Source organism: Ipomoea nil, unplaced genomic scaffold, assembly GCF_001879475.1.
Source record: "Ipomoea nil cultivar Tokyo-kokei standard unplaced genomic scaffold, Asagao_1.1 scaffold0980, whole genome shotgun sequence".
NCBI classification, from domain to species: Eukaryota; Viridiplantae; Streptophyta; class Magnoliopsida; order Solanales; family Convolvulaceae; genus Ipomoea; species Ipomoea nil.
Genome location: NW_017617408.1, coordinates 3,731,563 through 3,748,068, shown reverse-complemented (window position 1 = coordinate 3,748,068; position 16,506 = coordinate 3,731,563).

The window sequence follows — 16,506 nt, the reverse complement described above, 5'->3', positions numbered from 1 at the left end:
TGCACTTTAAAAAAAAAAAAAGAGAGATCCCAAATACAATAATTGAAACTTGAAGCTTACTTCCTAATAGCTAACACCATTGTGGGCAAATTATACTATGGACCAAGACACCTTGCATTGCGGATCCTAGTACAAAAATAACATTTAGATTCTGTATTTGCATTTGATACATTCTATACATGCAGTTTACTGTAAATACATAAGATGCATATTCTGTACTTACAGTTAACAATTTACCAAAATTGTTAGTTGCAGGTAAAGAATGTGTGAATTGCAGACCCATCATTTTTGGATCAGGGTTCACAATGTAATATGAACCCATGGTCCATGGTATAACAATTGACCATTTTACTAAACCGTTGTGATTTTTTTTTATTTTTTATTTGCGGGCCTACTTATTAGAGCAACCCCAACAATTGAGAAATGCTTTTTTTTTTTATCAAAACAATAACAAAATAAAAAAATAAAAAAATAAAAAAATAAAGGAAAAAGTAGGGTGGTTGTCAATTGGCGATTACCTTCAACATAACACGCCCACTGAATGTTACTGGTGCGTGAAACGCTCACCAGCATTGCTCTTTTTTTTTTTTTTTTTTTTTTTTTGGGTCTTAGTCTTGTAGGACTCACAGAGTTAGAAAAATTCACATTATTGCAAGTTTGCAACATATCCTCTCTTCCCTACCCTAAGTGCCTAACCCCAAAACCCACAAAAAAATCAGTACTGGAGAGACGTCTAAAGTTAAAATTATATTATAGTTGTCTTTCTCACGGTTATAAAGCAAATGACAACAAGAGAATGAGAGATATTATGACTCATCTTTGGTAACATAGTTAGCTTATAAGCTAATTTTAACTTATTTGATCACTATTATGATTTGAATTGGTTAAATAATTCATGTGAATCTTTGATTAATTAGCTTTTTGTAAAAACTTGTTGCTCTCAAATGTTAAAATTCAAAAAGCTGCTCAAAATTATTTTTTCGATCAGCTTCTTGTGAAAGTCATTAACTCATTTTGCATGTATTAGCTATTAGCTAATTTACAAAACACTTTTATACAATTAACTAATGCTATCAACTAATCAAACTCACTAACCCAATTAGCTAACAACTATTTACTAAACACTCCCTATATATATTCAATATTTTCTTTTCATTATTATCTTGTAGCTCAACTCAATTAACAATTTTATTATAGCAATCTTCTCACAAATATTAAAAATAGAACAAAAAGAGAAAGATATAGATATTGCCCGAATTCATCGGAAATGTTGTTGTCCAGTTGAATAGCTTATGCAATGCTTATATTCTTTCTTGAGTATCATTATTTTATGGATCATTATCTACATAGTTGCATGGACCATAAATAAAAAATACATTATTTTATAAATACTTGTATTCTTCCTTAATGACCCCTCAACCCTTAGTTGTGATCCCAACCTCTCTCGGGCAGACACCCTTTTGCCTGGGCAAAGAAAATAAATGTAGAGATATGAATAGTAGTTCATGTAGTAAGCTAATGTGATCATTTTCATTATAATAGTTCATGACGCAAACAAATTGCACACATGTACTGTAGTACTCACTACAGTTCACAAAATTAATTTGAGACTAAAAGTTATTAATTTTTCAATATCAAAACCCGAGAGTTTTTTTTTTTTTTTTTTTTTTTTTTTTTTTTTTTTTTTTCAAATTAAACTCAAAATGAAGAGATTAGATTAGAAACATCCTATTGACAAGAGGCCGGTACACTACCAAGTCCACCGCCAGGTGATTAGGAGGATTGTTGGACGGAGGTCTGAAGGGGCAAGTCCAACACCCTTTTGAAAATGTAGTGCGATATAAGAAAATAAAGTTGCATCTTCGCTACTAGCTATATACCTTTCCTTTTACCACAATGGTAAGTGCTTTATTGAAACATATCCAATTAAGTTTTTTTTTTTTTTTTTTGTTTTTTAATTTTTAATTTTTTTTTGAGTTAATGCCAAATGGGGTCCTCCGAATGTAGTGGTTTTGCCACGTTTAGTCATAAATTTTCAAATTGAACATTTGTGGTCCTTCGACTTTCAAATTTAACCATTTGTGGTCCAAGTGGTCATTCAACTTTCAAAATTTAACCACTCGTGGCCCCCTTCAAAGTTGGAGAACCATGAGTGGTTAACTTGAACCACGAATGGTTAAATTTGAAAGTCGAAGGACCACAAATGGTCAATTTGAATGTTTAAGACTAAACGTGGCAAAACCATTATACTCAGAGGATCTTAGATGGTAATAACCCTTTTTGTTTTGTTTTGTTTTGTTTATTTACAACTTTTGGATGTTTTCTTCTATTTATTGTATTAGATAAGTTAGAATTTAGTTTATCAAGCTTGTATATTGTTTTGGGATTTCATTCATGGTCGGACAAGTGAAAACGAAAAGAGTCTCAGATGCTTTGTCGGATCGGGATGTGAGGGACCCTTAGAGTTGAGGAAAGGACCGACCCTGGGCATGTTTGCCCAGGACATTGCACAGGGCCTCCAATTAATAATTATATATATATATATATATATATATATATATAGCAGCCTGCTGCTGTAATGCTGTATAGTATATATATAACTTTATTTATATAATTGGGCCCCAAAAATTTGGGTCCTAATTATTTTAAAAAAATTATATATATATATATATATATATATATATATATATATATATATATATATATATATATTAGCGCTCAAATGCGGCAGTGGCTTTAAGTGTGGCGGTGCGGCTATATCAGCATCGTCCATTTTGCTTAATCTAACGGCAACGGCTAATTTCTGAAGATTTAAAGATTTAAGCGCGTCCTGATAAATGGAGGGTGTTATGATAATTGTAGTGGTCATTTATATCGGTCGCTTGTCAGAATACACCAACAGTGTTAACAAAAGATACCAATAGTGTTAGGAAAAAGCACCACAATGAAATGCACAAATATACCAAAAACACACAACACACCCAAAAAATACACCATATAACTCACCACCTCAATGGTGTATTTCTGAACACTGTGTGATGTTTTTATTCATACCTAATGGTGCGTTCTGGTGATGCATATCTAATTTGTGCATGTTTTTTTGGTGTGCATTTTCTAACATGGATGGTATATATTTGTATAACTATTAGTGCACCCGCACTGACCGCATGGGAAGGCGCGGGCGCACCTGAACTTGGCACCAACACGAATCCTCAAATACACCACAGTATGATTAATAATGCACCAATAACGAACATAAAACACACAACACTATGATTTGATCTATTCAGGTGCCCAATGACGACTTTAACCTTGCAGTTCGCGTAGTGTGAGAACGTCGCGAAAATATCGGAAAAGTCTGGATGAATGTGATTCGTTGGATTTATCTAATCTAATGGCCTACAATTAATCGCACCGCCGCACCTAAAGCCACTGCCGCACTTGAACCTTTCTCTCTCTCTCTCTCTCTCTCTCTCTCTGTGTATATATATATATATACACACACACACACACACACACACCATACGTACATAAATTGTATATATATATATCATAAATTATATAAAAGAAAGTACATTTTTAATATATTAAAAGTATACATTATTTGTGTGCTGAATATATATTATATAAAGTAATGTATTTTTAGTATTTAAATAGTGTACTTTTCCTGAATATAAAGTACATTTTTAATATATTAAAAGTACATTATTTGTGTACTTAATGTACATTATTTTATAATATACAAAATATGGTCCACATAATGATGATTGTACGCAACGCTAATGCAGTAATGCCTAAATCCTATTTTGTATTTTTCCTAATCCCTTTTTATGGCAATCACTCTAGTCAGCAATTGGCACACTTTCCGCATAAGGCAAGTACGCAGAGTCTGGAATTTAACAAGTCAGCAATTTGATTTTTGTGTTTAATAGTACTTTTAATATAGTTTCTAACCAAGACTATGTGGTCTAATTGTACTTGAGTTGGACTTTCATTTGGAAGGTTATGAGTTTGAGCCTTAGTGGAGGCGTTATAGGTTCTTTGTGTTTTAGTACATTGTTATAGAGCCAGTAGTTTCTAAATATATAAATTTTTGTATACTAATACTAAACTTAGTATTATGAAAAATTGAAATAAAAATAAGTTCAGTCAAGCCCCGACACGTAAAACGAGACAAAAGGAGTAATAATCTTCATACAGAAGATCAAGGTGAGTGTGACATTGGAAAAATTTTAACGATAATATGCACAACAATGATAGATATCACAATGACAATTAAAATGATAAGAATATTGATAGTTGTTTAGATGATGGTGGTCACAATAAAAACAAAATTTTGGAAGAAGTTGATATTAAAAATTTGGTTGAAAATTTTGCGTCTAAATGTGCGCGTCACTGTTTAAGTGAAATTGTAAATGTATTTTTTATACAATGTTTCTATTTTTCAATTTTGTCACAACTTTTTAAACAATTATTATTTATATATACTAAATACTTGAAAAGGGCTCAAATTAAAATATCAAACAGGACTTCTGATTTTATTAGAATGGTCGTGGGTTGGGGTTCAACCTTTCTAGAAAGAAAGAAGCAAAAAAAGGTTCAAGTACTCTGGAGTTGATCTGTATGTATTTTGTGTGTTGAATTTATTTATTTTTATTCAATTTGTGATTCCTTACAATAATTGAAACTCTTTCAAAGCTAAATAATAACGACACCATGATATCACGCTGACTTATTTCAAAATAAATAATAAAAAAATTAACATGTATTGTGATTTTATCTTGTAATAATCTTGCAGTATGGTACGGTCCAACTTATTAAATATGTAGTTAACATCTTAATTTGAATAGTTTTCCTGGTATGATTTATCTCTCATGTGTGATTTATAGGTTATTACACTGGAGTAGATTTTTCTAATAGACACCATCTACTACTGGATTCAATTCCCTCGTTACCAAAAAATATTAATTTGACAATATTTTTAGATTAACTGTACTGCAAGAGAAAGAGATCAGAGACCATTCAATATTGTCTATATTATTCAACATTTTCTTATTATTATCTTTATTTCGTGTCCTAACTTAAATTAAAATTTTATTATAATACACGTATATGGAAAAAGATAGAAATTAAAGAAATAGAGGCACTGCTGGTGCGCATGACGCGTACCAACGAGATTTCTTTTTACGCAGCTCACAAAAAATCTGTTATCTTTACAGAATCATTTTATTCTGTCTCTTCTCTTATCTTCTTTTTCCTCCACATCATACTCTCCCCCCTTCACATAACTAAAATATTGGTATTCTTTATATTGTTTATATTATTCAAAGTTATATTTTCTTTTGTATATATAATGGTCACGTATATTATATAAGTAAATACTTTTAGTTTTGCAATCTCCTTAATTGTGATAAGAAAATATTATTAAAAGAAAATGAAGAGATAATACATTGGTTGTATTCTTTGGAGATGTCCATGTCGATCAAGCTAGTGGATCTATAACTTCTATTGACGACCAAGTCAAGTGAATAAAACAGGAATAGAAATGTCATATCTATTTATCATCATACTTTCTAACACATTAAGTACTCAACTTTGTAGAAATATCATGGACGGCTCCTAATAGTGACAATGGACTTATAAAAATAGGCTATGTTTAGTTATTTTTACTTTTTATCCCTAAATATTATTTTTGACACATTTGATGCACGACATTCAATTATTTATCGTCACACTTAGTCCTTCATACACATTTGATAGAAAATATTTAACACATCACATTTCAGTTCAGAATCATACATGCTTGAAATGCTATTGTTTAAAAAAAAAAAATTATTCATATTCTCTTTCTCTTTTCACCCCCCCCCCCCCCCCCGCCTTTTTTTTTTTTTTTTTTTTTTTTTTTTTTTGAGAAATGAAAAGAAACTTAATATTGCATGCATGTATTTAAAATTTTCTTAGTCTTATATTGGGTCTAATTTAAGTTTTTGTTTTTTTGTTTTTGTTTTTGTTTTTTTTTCGTTTTATTTTTTTTTTGTTTTTTTTTTTGTTTTGTTTTGTTTTGTTTTTTTTTTTTTTTTTGAGTACGTCTAATTTAAGTTAGGATTGTATTATAACGGTCTTCTTACGATATTAAAGAAAATGACATAAAGAGAAAGAGATTTATAAATATTGCCAAATTCATTGAGGATGTCATTTTCTAGTTATTTAATTGTTGGAATAATTATTATTCTATTATTTTGTGACTCCCTAATTATGATAAATATCCATTTTTGAATTTAATAATTATCTAATATTACTATTGGTCAGTTAAGAAAATAAGATAGCAGTTTCAACTACCCATCATCAGGTAATTTACGTTTATGGAACGTAAGTTATTATTTATTCATCACAGACTCTGGTCCTCTCTCCAACCTTTCAAAAACCAAAACTAAAGTCTCTCTCCATCATGACATGTTTGGTTCATGGAATAGGTCAAGAATGGAATAACATTCCTTGGAATAGACATATTTCATTGTTTGGTTGGGTCATTTTGTCTTGGGACTAACATTTCTAGGAATGAGCTATTACCTTTGCAAAGGTAATAGCCATTCCTAGGGGGGCCTTGATATTAGTTATCCCCATGCTCTCGAGAATAATTTTTATATCACAAATACCAAAAATACATTTTGCACATTATTTAATATTTATATATATTTAATAAATATAATGTATTATATAAATGTATATATTTAATTAATTATAATTTTTATCTATCAACAAATATATATTTAAATAAATTATATATTACACACATTTTACAACGTTCGCAATTGGCATTTTGGGGAAAGAAAAGTCTTTCCCCAAAACACCCTTGACATTTATATTTATATATTTATATATATATAAAAATAACTGTTTAAGGCTCCTAAATTAAGTAACCTGGCCATCCGCTTGCCCAGTGATGGGCACTGCAATTGAAATTATGGAGCCTTAAGGCCCATTTTATAGTGAATGGGCACTGCAATTGAAATTATGGAGTCATGATGCCCCTTTTATAAGAGCCTCATGAGGCCCCTTTTATATGAGCCTCAAGGCTCCATTCCCCACTTCTCGGATAGTTATGCTGTGCATCCGTATGCACCATGCACGGTGCATACGGATGCAAAAACGACGTCGTTTTATTAAAAACGCGTATCCCACTTAAAAAAAAATCAGGTTCGATTCCCCTTAACAGCATTATGTTGTTCATTGATTCCGGAATTTTAGTTCATTGATTCTGGAATTTTAGTTCATTGATTCTGGAATTTTAGTTCATCGATTCTGGAATTTTAGTTCATCGATTCTAAAATTTTAGTTCATAGATTCTGGAATTTTTAGTTCATAGATTAGATTCTGGAATTTTAGTTCATAGATTAGATTCTGGGATTTTAGTTCATTCATTCTGGAATTTTAGTTCATAGATTCTAAAATTTTAATTCATATGTTGTTGCTGGGAATCTAAACTGAATTTTTTTTTAAAGTGAGACGCACGTTTTTAATAAAACGATGTCGTTTTTGCATCCGTATGCACCATGCATGGTGCATACAGATGCACAACATAATTTGCCCCACTTCTCCCACCTATGTGGGATAAGTGGGAAACCAAATATAAACATAAATATAAATATGTATTTTTATAATAATAATAATAATAATAATAATAATAATAATAATAATAATAATAATAATAATAATAATATATTTTGTACAGGGACATTTATGTCTTTTACACATATATTCCATTTCTATTCCTTAACCAACCAAATACAATTCCTAATGTCGATTCGTTTAGCGAACCAAACAACATAATACAATTCCTATTCTATCCTTTACCTATTTCATTCCCTATGGAATAACATTCTTAATCCCTCCAAATTGATTCTGTGAACCAAACGGGCCAGAGTTCTTAGAGAAAAGGAATGTTGAAGGTTTGGAAGGAGAAACCAGGTATCTAGTTTAACCATTCACTGATTAACAATGGAGTCAAGTATATTCACAGAACGCCATCTAAATACAGTATGTGAAAGGCATGTGTTCTGAAGATTTTGTATTTATAGAAATTTAACTTACATTAATATCTTACAAGTGGAAAAGAAAGAAAGCAGAATTGAAGAGGTCCAACTGCTTTATTTGATATGTATATATGTTTTTTGCACGTCAAAATTATCTCTTTTTATTGAATTTGTGATTCCTAGCTTACAAGTCTTAATTTTTTGTTTCTACTTACAACTCTGAATTGTTTTTTATTTTTTATTTTTTATTTTTATAACCAAGAAAATGCTTATATTAAATCAAATGTTCAATATGAGAAGGAATAGAAGACAACCAACAAAACGGATCAGTTTGAGAACGAGCAGCCCTAGCCAAAGCGTAGACAACCTTGTTTACTTATCTAGGGACAAAATGAAATTAAAAGACACTGCTTCAAAGTGTCGTTTTAGACTCCAACACTGGCCAATCACACAACCTGCATAGGATAAATAAGTTGGCTTACCATTCAAAGACTAATACAAACCCCCTAGCAATCTGATAAAATTGATACTTTAACAAAACCTTTATCCTTTACCCAAGATAAAGTTTCCTTAACCGCAAGGGCTACAACTAAATGCGGGTCATTATATTAAAAACTCCAATATTTAAATACATTACCATAATAATTACGCAAAAGAATGAAAGAAAAATTATCACAATAATTACCTTTAATAAAAATAAGGAAATTATATTAAAAATTAACTATATATTAAGGTAAGTATAATTTATTTCATGCCAATAAATTACCATAATAATTACACCGAAAAATGTAACAATATATATAATTATTAGGCAATAATATTAATAATTAATTATTAAGTCAAATATAATTTATTTTGTACTAATAATACTATACATTATATATATATATATATATATATATATATATATATATATATATATTTATATATACACACTTTTAATTTTATATTGATAACCATAGTATATGTATATACTTTAAGAAAATATTCATGATTAAAAAAAAAATTTAATTTAAAAAGTAAATTATTAATTAGATTACGTAATATAATTGTCTTACTAATTGATTCCATGTTACTATGTATAATTCATATATTTAAAAACTTTTTAAATCTAAATACCTATTAATTGCCTTAATAATTAAGATAATTGTTAGTCAATCAATATTCAATAGTACTAAACGTATTATTTTGAATTTTTATACATAAGATATAATATTATTAAACCGAAATAATTAAAAATAAAGTGTCCATATTACAAAAAATTTTATAATAGTAATTTTTATTGCCTAATAGAATTTGTCAATTATTAAACATTGTTTATGGTAATTATTGTATGACATTTAATACTAAAATTATTAGGTAGAATTTTTATAATTAAGGTATAATATTATTAAATCAAAATTATTAAAAGTAATGTATCCACGATATAAAATAAATTATACTTGTATTAATAATCATTTTTTTAATGCTATTGACTCTACTAGTATTTGCACCCGTGCGATGCACGGAATGAATTTGTTGTAATATATTAAGAATATATGAATCGATATATAATTATTTAAATTAAAACATTAAATATTATATAGTGCAATTAATGATATAATTTGGACAGTTTATATATTTTGATGTTAGCATTGCTTGAATTTGTGCAAATAATTGCTCAAATTAATAGCTAATGTCTAGATGTACGCATGCGGTGGTATAACTTTGAAGATTTTGTTTATCATTGTTTAGTATTTTCATAAATTAGACAAATGTGCTCGTTCTCTAACTACTCAGTTATAAAAATGAATTGCTATCCTTATTCATTTGTATAGAAGATATAATTTTTGTCTAGATATATAACAATTTTTCCAAACATTTTCAATGTGAGATCAAAATGATCCAACATCATTTACAAAAGGAACCCGTGACTCCCTTTTTTCTTCTTCTTATTATTTTTAATTTTTTAATTTTATTTTGTATATCATTTTATTTGGATTGTTATTATTATTATTATTATTATTATTATTATTATTATTATTATTATTATTATTATTATTATTATTATTATTATTAAATTATTGATAAATTCGTCAAAATTTTAAAAAATTCGTCATTTTATCATTTTAACTTTAATCAAAACACCAAAATATTAAATAATAACTCAGTAATTTGCTCCAAACTGCTAAAAACTAATACAACACATACATTTTGAGTTAATCTTTCAGAACCCCCACTAATAATAAATAAATAAATAATAAATAATAAATAAATAAATAAAACTAAAATAAGAAGACAAAGCTAAGGCTTCTTAAATAAGAACATTTTGACTTCTTAATATTTGCCCACATTAATGAGAAAACAATTATGTTTGTAAGAGGAGCAATTATATAGAGGGCTCTTTCTTTTCAAACATTTTCAATGTGGGATCATTTTACAAAGGGAGCCCGTGGCTCTCCTTTGTCTTTTTTTTTTTTTTTTTTTTAAAAATTTTAAATTTATTATATATATAGTTTGTTTATATTATTATTGTTGTTGTTGTTGTTGTTATTGTTGTAATTTGATTATTTGACAAATTCGTCAAAATTTTTTTAAAAAAAATCGCTGATTTAACATTTTATATTTAATCAAAACACCAAAAATATTATTTATTAACTTAGCAATTTGCTCCAAACTGCTAAAAACTAAAACAACACATATACATTTTGATTAATCTTTCCCAAACCTCGTAATCTATATATCTATATCTATATCTATATCTATATTCTATATATATATATATATATATAAGTAAAATCCTCCTAACAAATTTTCCCCCCAAAACTTTTGTAGTAAAACTTATTTGGTAAGTAAATGTCAAATGGAAATTAAATAAATAAATAAATAATAATAATAATAATAATAATAATAATAATAAGAGAAAATTGCACTTTTCATCCCAAAGTTATAGGGTAATTGTAGAGTTGGTCCCTAAGTGTTGGTCATGCTCACTTTTTGTCCCTAAGTTATCATTGGCGTTGCACTTTTCGGCCCTGAGTTATAAGGTAATTGTAGGATTCGTCCCTAAGTGTTGGTCATGTTCACTTTCCGTCCCTAAGTTATCATTGACATTGCACTTTTCGTCCCTGAGTTATACTAAAATTGCAAATTTTTCCCATAATTAATACTACATAAATGGTATACTACGTCACTTTTTAAATAACCGTTGTCTAATATATTGTGTTCTACACTTATACTACGTCACTTAATAGACGATGGTTGTTTAAATAACTACCTATATAGTTGACATACACGGCAGTTTTTTAACCACCGTATATAGTTAACATACACGACGATTTTCAAAACCGTTGTAGAAAGTGTATATTTACAACGGCAGTCACTTACACGCACGACACTTCGAAAACTGTCGTGTATGTGTAAAAAAACCGCCAGTGGTTATTTAAAGTGTATGACGTAAAAAAAAATTAATTAAGTTATATACGGCGATTATTTAAAAACCCGTTGTCCATTAAATGACGTAGTATAACAAAATATATAAGATGGTGGTTATTTAAAAAACATCTGTCTATTAAGTGACGTAGTATACCATTTATGTAGTAGTGATTAGGGACGAAAATTGCAATTTTAGTATAACTCAGGGATGAAAAGTGCAACGCAAATGATAACTTAGGGACGCAAAGTGAGCATAAACAACGCTCGGGGACAAATTCTACAATTATTCTATATCTCAGGGACGAAAAGTACAACACCAATGATAACTTAGGGACGAAAATTGAGCATGACCAACACTCAGGGACGAATTCTACAATTACCCTATAACTTAGGGACGAAAAATGCAATTTTCCCTAATAATAATAATAATAATAATAATAATAATAATAATAATAATAATAATAATAATAATAATAATAATAATAATAATAATAATAATAATAATAATAATGTTATTACCTTAAATAAATAAATTATTATACTTTCCCTTAAGTAAATAAATTATTATACTTTCTTTTTGAATTAGTATTTTCTACCTATAAATACAAGGGCTTCTTCAATCAAAGAATCTCAGACTCATCTCTCTGCTTTCTTTTTGTATGAATTTCTACATTTTTCTAACTATATTCTCATGTACTTCAATATGTTTTGCAGTTTATATCATCTGGTATGAGTTTGAAGATACTTAAGGAGGCTCTGCTTCAACAAAAGAAAATTGAGGAGGATGAGCATTTGTAACAGAACCCTATTGGTTTAGTTTTTATGGAAGATTGTAGAGATGCGATTGAGGATGATAAAGACGGTAATTTTGATAATTTTGTAAGATTTTCTGAAACTTAGAGTTAGTATGCTGATTTCGAGATTTGTACATGTCATTCAAGTTTCTATGTTTTTTTTTTTTTTTTTTTTTTTAACAAGCAGAGTTCATTTTACAGCATTTTTATAATTAATATATATATATATATATATATATATATATATATATATATATATATATATATATATATCATAACTTAAGTAGAATGTTTGTTTAACCTATTAAAAATCTTGCTATATTTGATTTTTTCTAAATTTTTGTAAAACACAAAAATAATGATTATTTAAAAAGAAGAAATAAATAACAAATACAATTTCAGATTTTGTGTTACTCCATTCACATATTAGTATAAATAAGAAAAAGTAATAAAATAAAATACAAAGGAAATATAAATTTTTAACCAAAAATTTAATTAGAGAAACCTCCCAAAAAAATCCACGTTGTACTGAACATAAATAAAAAAAATACTGGCACTGACACAATCATAAGGATCAAAGGGAACAATGGAAGACCCAGAAATCCAGACATCATTGATGTACCGAACGGTGATGAGAGACTCAGAAATAGGAATATCATTATGAATGAAAACAGAGATTTTCTTGACACCCAAATTTAGTTTAGGGAGAAGTTTACTCTTTATATATATTTCAGAATATAAAATTATATATATATATATATATATATATATATATATATATATATATATATATATATATATATATATATATATATATATATATATATATTAGACCCACACACACATGTGTGTGTGTATATATATATAAGATTATATGAAAACAAGTCTTTAGGAGAAAACTAAGAACCAATTTCACGTGGAGCATTATTGGGTTAGATCATGGTTCATACAATTGTGTAAATCATAAATAGAAAGTACATTTTTTGTGTACATAAAGTATATTATTTGAATACTAAAAGTACTTTATTTTGTATGTATTATAAAATAATGTACATTCATTACACAAATAATGTGTTTTTAATATATTAAAAATATATCTTATATTAAAAAAAATACGTTATGTTATATAATATATATTAAGTATACAAATAATATATTTTTAATATATTAAAAATATATATTTTTATGCTCCACACAATAATTTGCGGGTAACATTTCCCTTGCTCCCTAAACGCACTCATCCTCCGCAATTTATGCGAAAACAGACAATGGTTTTTGAGTTTTGACAACGTGTTTCTTACGGATTTCATGCCGTAATTATAAGTTAATTAATTCATATAATCAGCTGTTCCTGTAGAATTTGTACCTCCTTGTTGACTTGCAAATTATAAGTCTTTTCCCCAAAGTAAGGTACTTTCAGATATTATTTATTAAAATAGGATAATTTTAAATTTATTTACCAAGCAATAGTAAGAAATGTTAAGAATCAATTACACTCGTTCATCTAAGCAGATCGCGAACAGCTCTAAATTCCAGTGTTCATAATATATTGGTTTTCTTTCTTTAATTTTTAAAACTTTGGGATGTTAATTTTCTGACTACTAATACATGCATACTCCCACTGCCACTTATATAAATAGCCTACATTACATATTCACCTCCAATCCACCACCCCACAACTTATTAAACAACGTATACAGTGATCTGATTGAGTGATAGATGGCCACTTCTCATATATTATTTCTCTCTTTCCTTTTTCATATTCTTCTGGAACAACTGAGGGAAGAGCCCTTCTCAAATGGAAGAACACCCTTGATTTCAATACTGATGTTCTTCATTCTTGGTCTATTGCTAATCTTGACAACATTTGCTGGAATTGGACGGGTATTACTTGCAACAATGCTGGAGCGGTTTATAAAATAAAGCTGGACAATTTCAGTTTCTCAGGTACACTTGAAAGCCTTGATTTCATTTCATTTCCAAATCTCACCTGTTTTAGCCTCCATAATAATAGCTTTACTGGATCAGTTCTGTATGCTATTGCTAACCTCTTCCAACTAGTTTTCTTGGACCTCAGTTGGAATGGTTTTTAAAATTTTATACCAACAGAGATTGGAACATTAACAAATCTCCGGTTTTTAAACCTCGGACTAAACCATCTTAGTGGTACTATTCCATCCGAAATAAGCCATCTTCAACAACTTACTTCTCTCTCCTTATATTTCAATTCTTTGACGGGCCAAATTCGAGAAGCAATATTCTCCAATTTGAGCAACCTTCAAAATTTTGATTGTGAGTTGAATTTGTTCCATGGCCCATTTAATTTCCAACAAGTTTACTCAAGCTATCCAAACTTAAAAGCCTTATCCTAAGTGGCAACACTTTCTATGGGTCAATACCTCCCACAATTGGAAATCTAAGTTCAGTAGCCAATCTTGATCTATGGTTCAACATGTTGCAAGGAAATATTCCACAAACACTATGCAATCGTCACTCCCTTAACAATCTTTATTTATCTTACAATAAGTTTAGTTGTCTGAATCCTCAATGCCTTGGAAATATTGCCTCATTAAGACATCTTTCTCTAGATTCCAAGGTGCTGCATCAGAATATTTCTAGAATACTATGCAATCTTCACTCCCTTGAAGGCCACGATTTAAATTATTACAATTATTTTAGAGATGTAATTCCACAATGCTTGGGTAATATAACATCATTAACATATCTTTTTCTCCATTCCAACACGATGCAAGGAATGATTCCAGGAACGCTTTGCAACCTTCATTCACTTGAGGAACTATCTTTGTCTTTTGATATTTTGGGAGGTCTGGTTCCACAATGTCTAGGAAATATAACTTCACTAAGAGTTCTTTTACTCCATTCTAACACTGGGCAAGGACATATTCCAGAAGCACTTTGCAATCTTCCCTCCCTTGGGCATCTATATTTGTCCATTAATAGTTTGGGAGGCCTGATTCCACAATGTTTTGGAAATATAACCTCACTGAGATCTCTTGATCTCTACTCCAACATGTTGAAAGGAAGTATTCCAAGATCACTGTGCAATCTTGGTTCCCTTGAGTCTATGGTTTTCTCAAGCAATAGGTTGGAAGGTTTGATCCCACGGTGCTTTGGAAATATAACCTCACTGAGATATCTTAATCTCTACTCCAACATGTTGAAAGGAAGTATTCCAAGATCACTGTGTAATCTTGGTTCCCTTGAGTTTATGTCTTTTTCAAACAATAGGTTGGAAGGTTCAATTCCATGGTGCTTTGGAAATATATCCTCACTGAGATATCTTAATCTCTATTCCAACATGTTGAAAGGAAGTATTCCAAGATCACTGTGCAATCTTGGTTCTCTTGAGTCTATGGTTTTATCAAACAATAGGTTGGAAGGTTTGATCCCACAGTGCTTTGGAAATATAACCTCACTGAGATCTCTTAATCTCTACTCCAACATGTTGAAAGGAAGTATTCCAAGATCACTGTGCAATCTTGGTTCTCTTGAGTCTATGGTTTTATCAAACAATAGGTTGGAAGGTTTGATCCCACAATGCTTTGGAAATATAACCTCACTGAGATCTCTTAATCTCTACTCCAACATGTTGAAAGGAAGTATTCCAAGATCACTGTGTAATCTTGGTTCCCTTGAGTTTATAGCTTTATCAAACAATTGGTTGGAAGGTTCAATCCCATGGTGCTTTGGAAATATAACCTCACTGAGTTATCTTGATCTCTACTCCAACATGTTGAATGGAAGTATTCCAAGGTCATTGTGCAATCTTGGTTCCCTTGAGTTTATAAATTTATCCGACAATAGTTTGGAAGATTTGATCCCATGGTGCTTTGGAAATATATCCTCACTAGGAAATCTTTATATATACTCCAACATGTTGAAAGGAAGTATTCCAAGATCACTGTGCAATCTTCTTTTCCTTGAGAATATGGGTTTATCAGACAATAGTTTGGAAGGTTTGATCCCATGGTGCCTTGGAAATATATCCTCACTAAGATATATTGATCTTAACTCCAACAACCTGAAAGGAAGTATTCCAAGATCACTATGCAATCTTCAACCATCTCTTGAAGTGCTTATTTTATCCAACAACCATTTGGATGACTCAATTCCTCAATGCCTGGGAAAGTTGAAATTTTTGACAACTTTAATTGTTTTTAAAAACAAGCTTGGAGGCATGTTAGCTCCAACTCTAGTTCCTGCAATTAGTAATGGCACAGATCAAACAACAAATACAAGTTTGA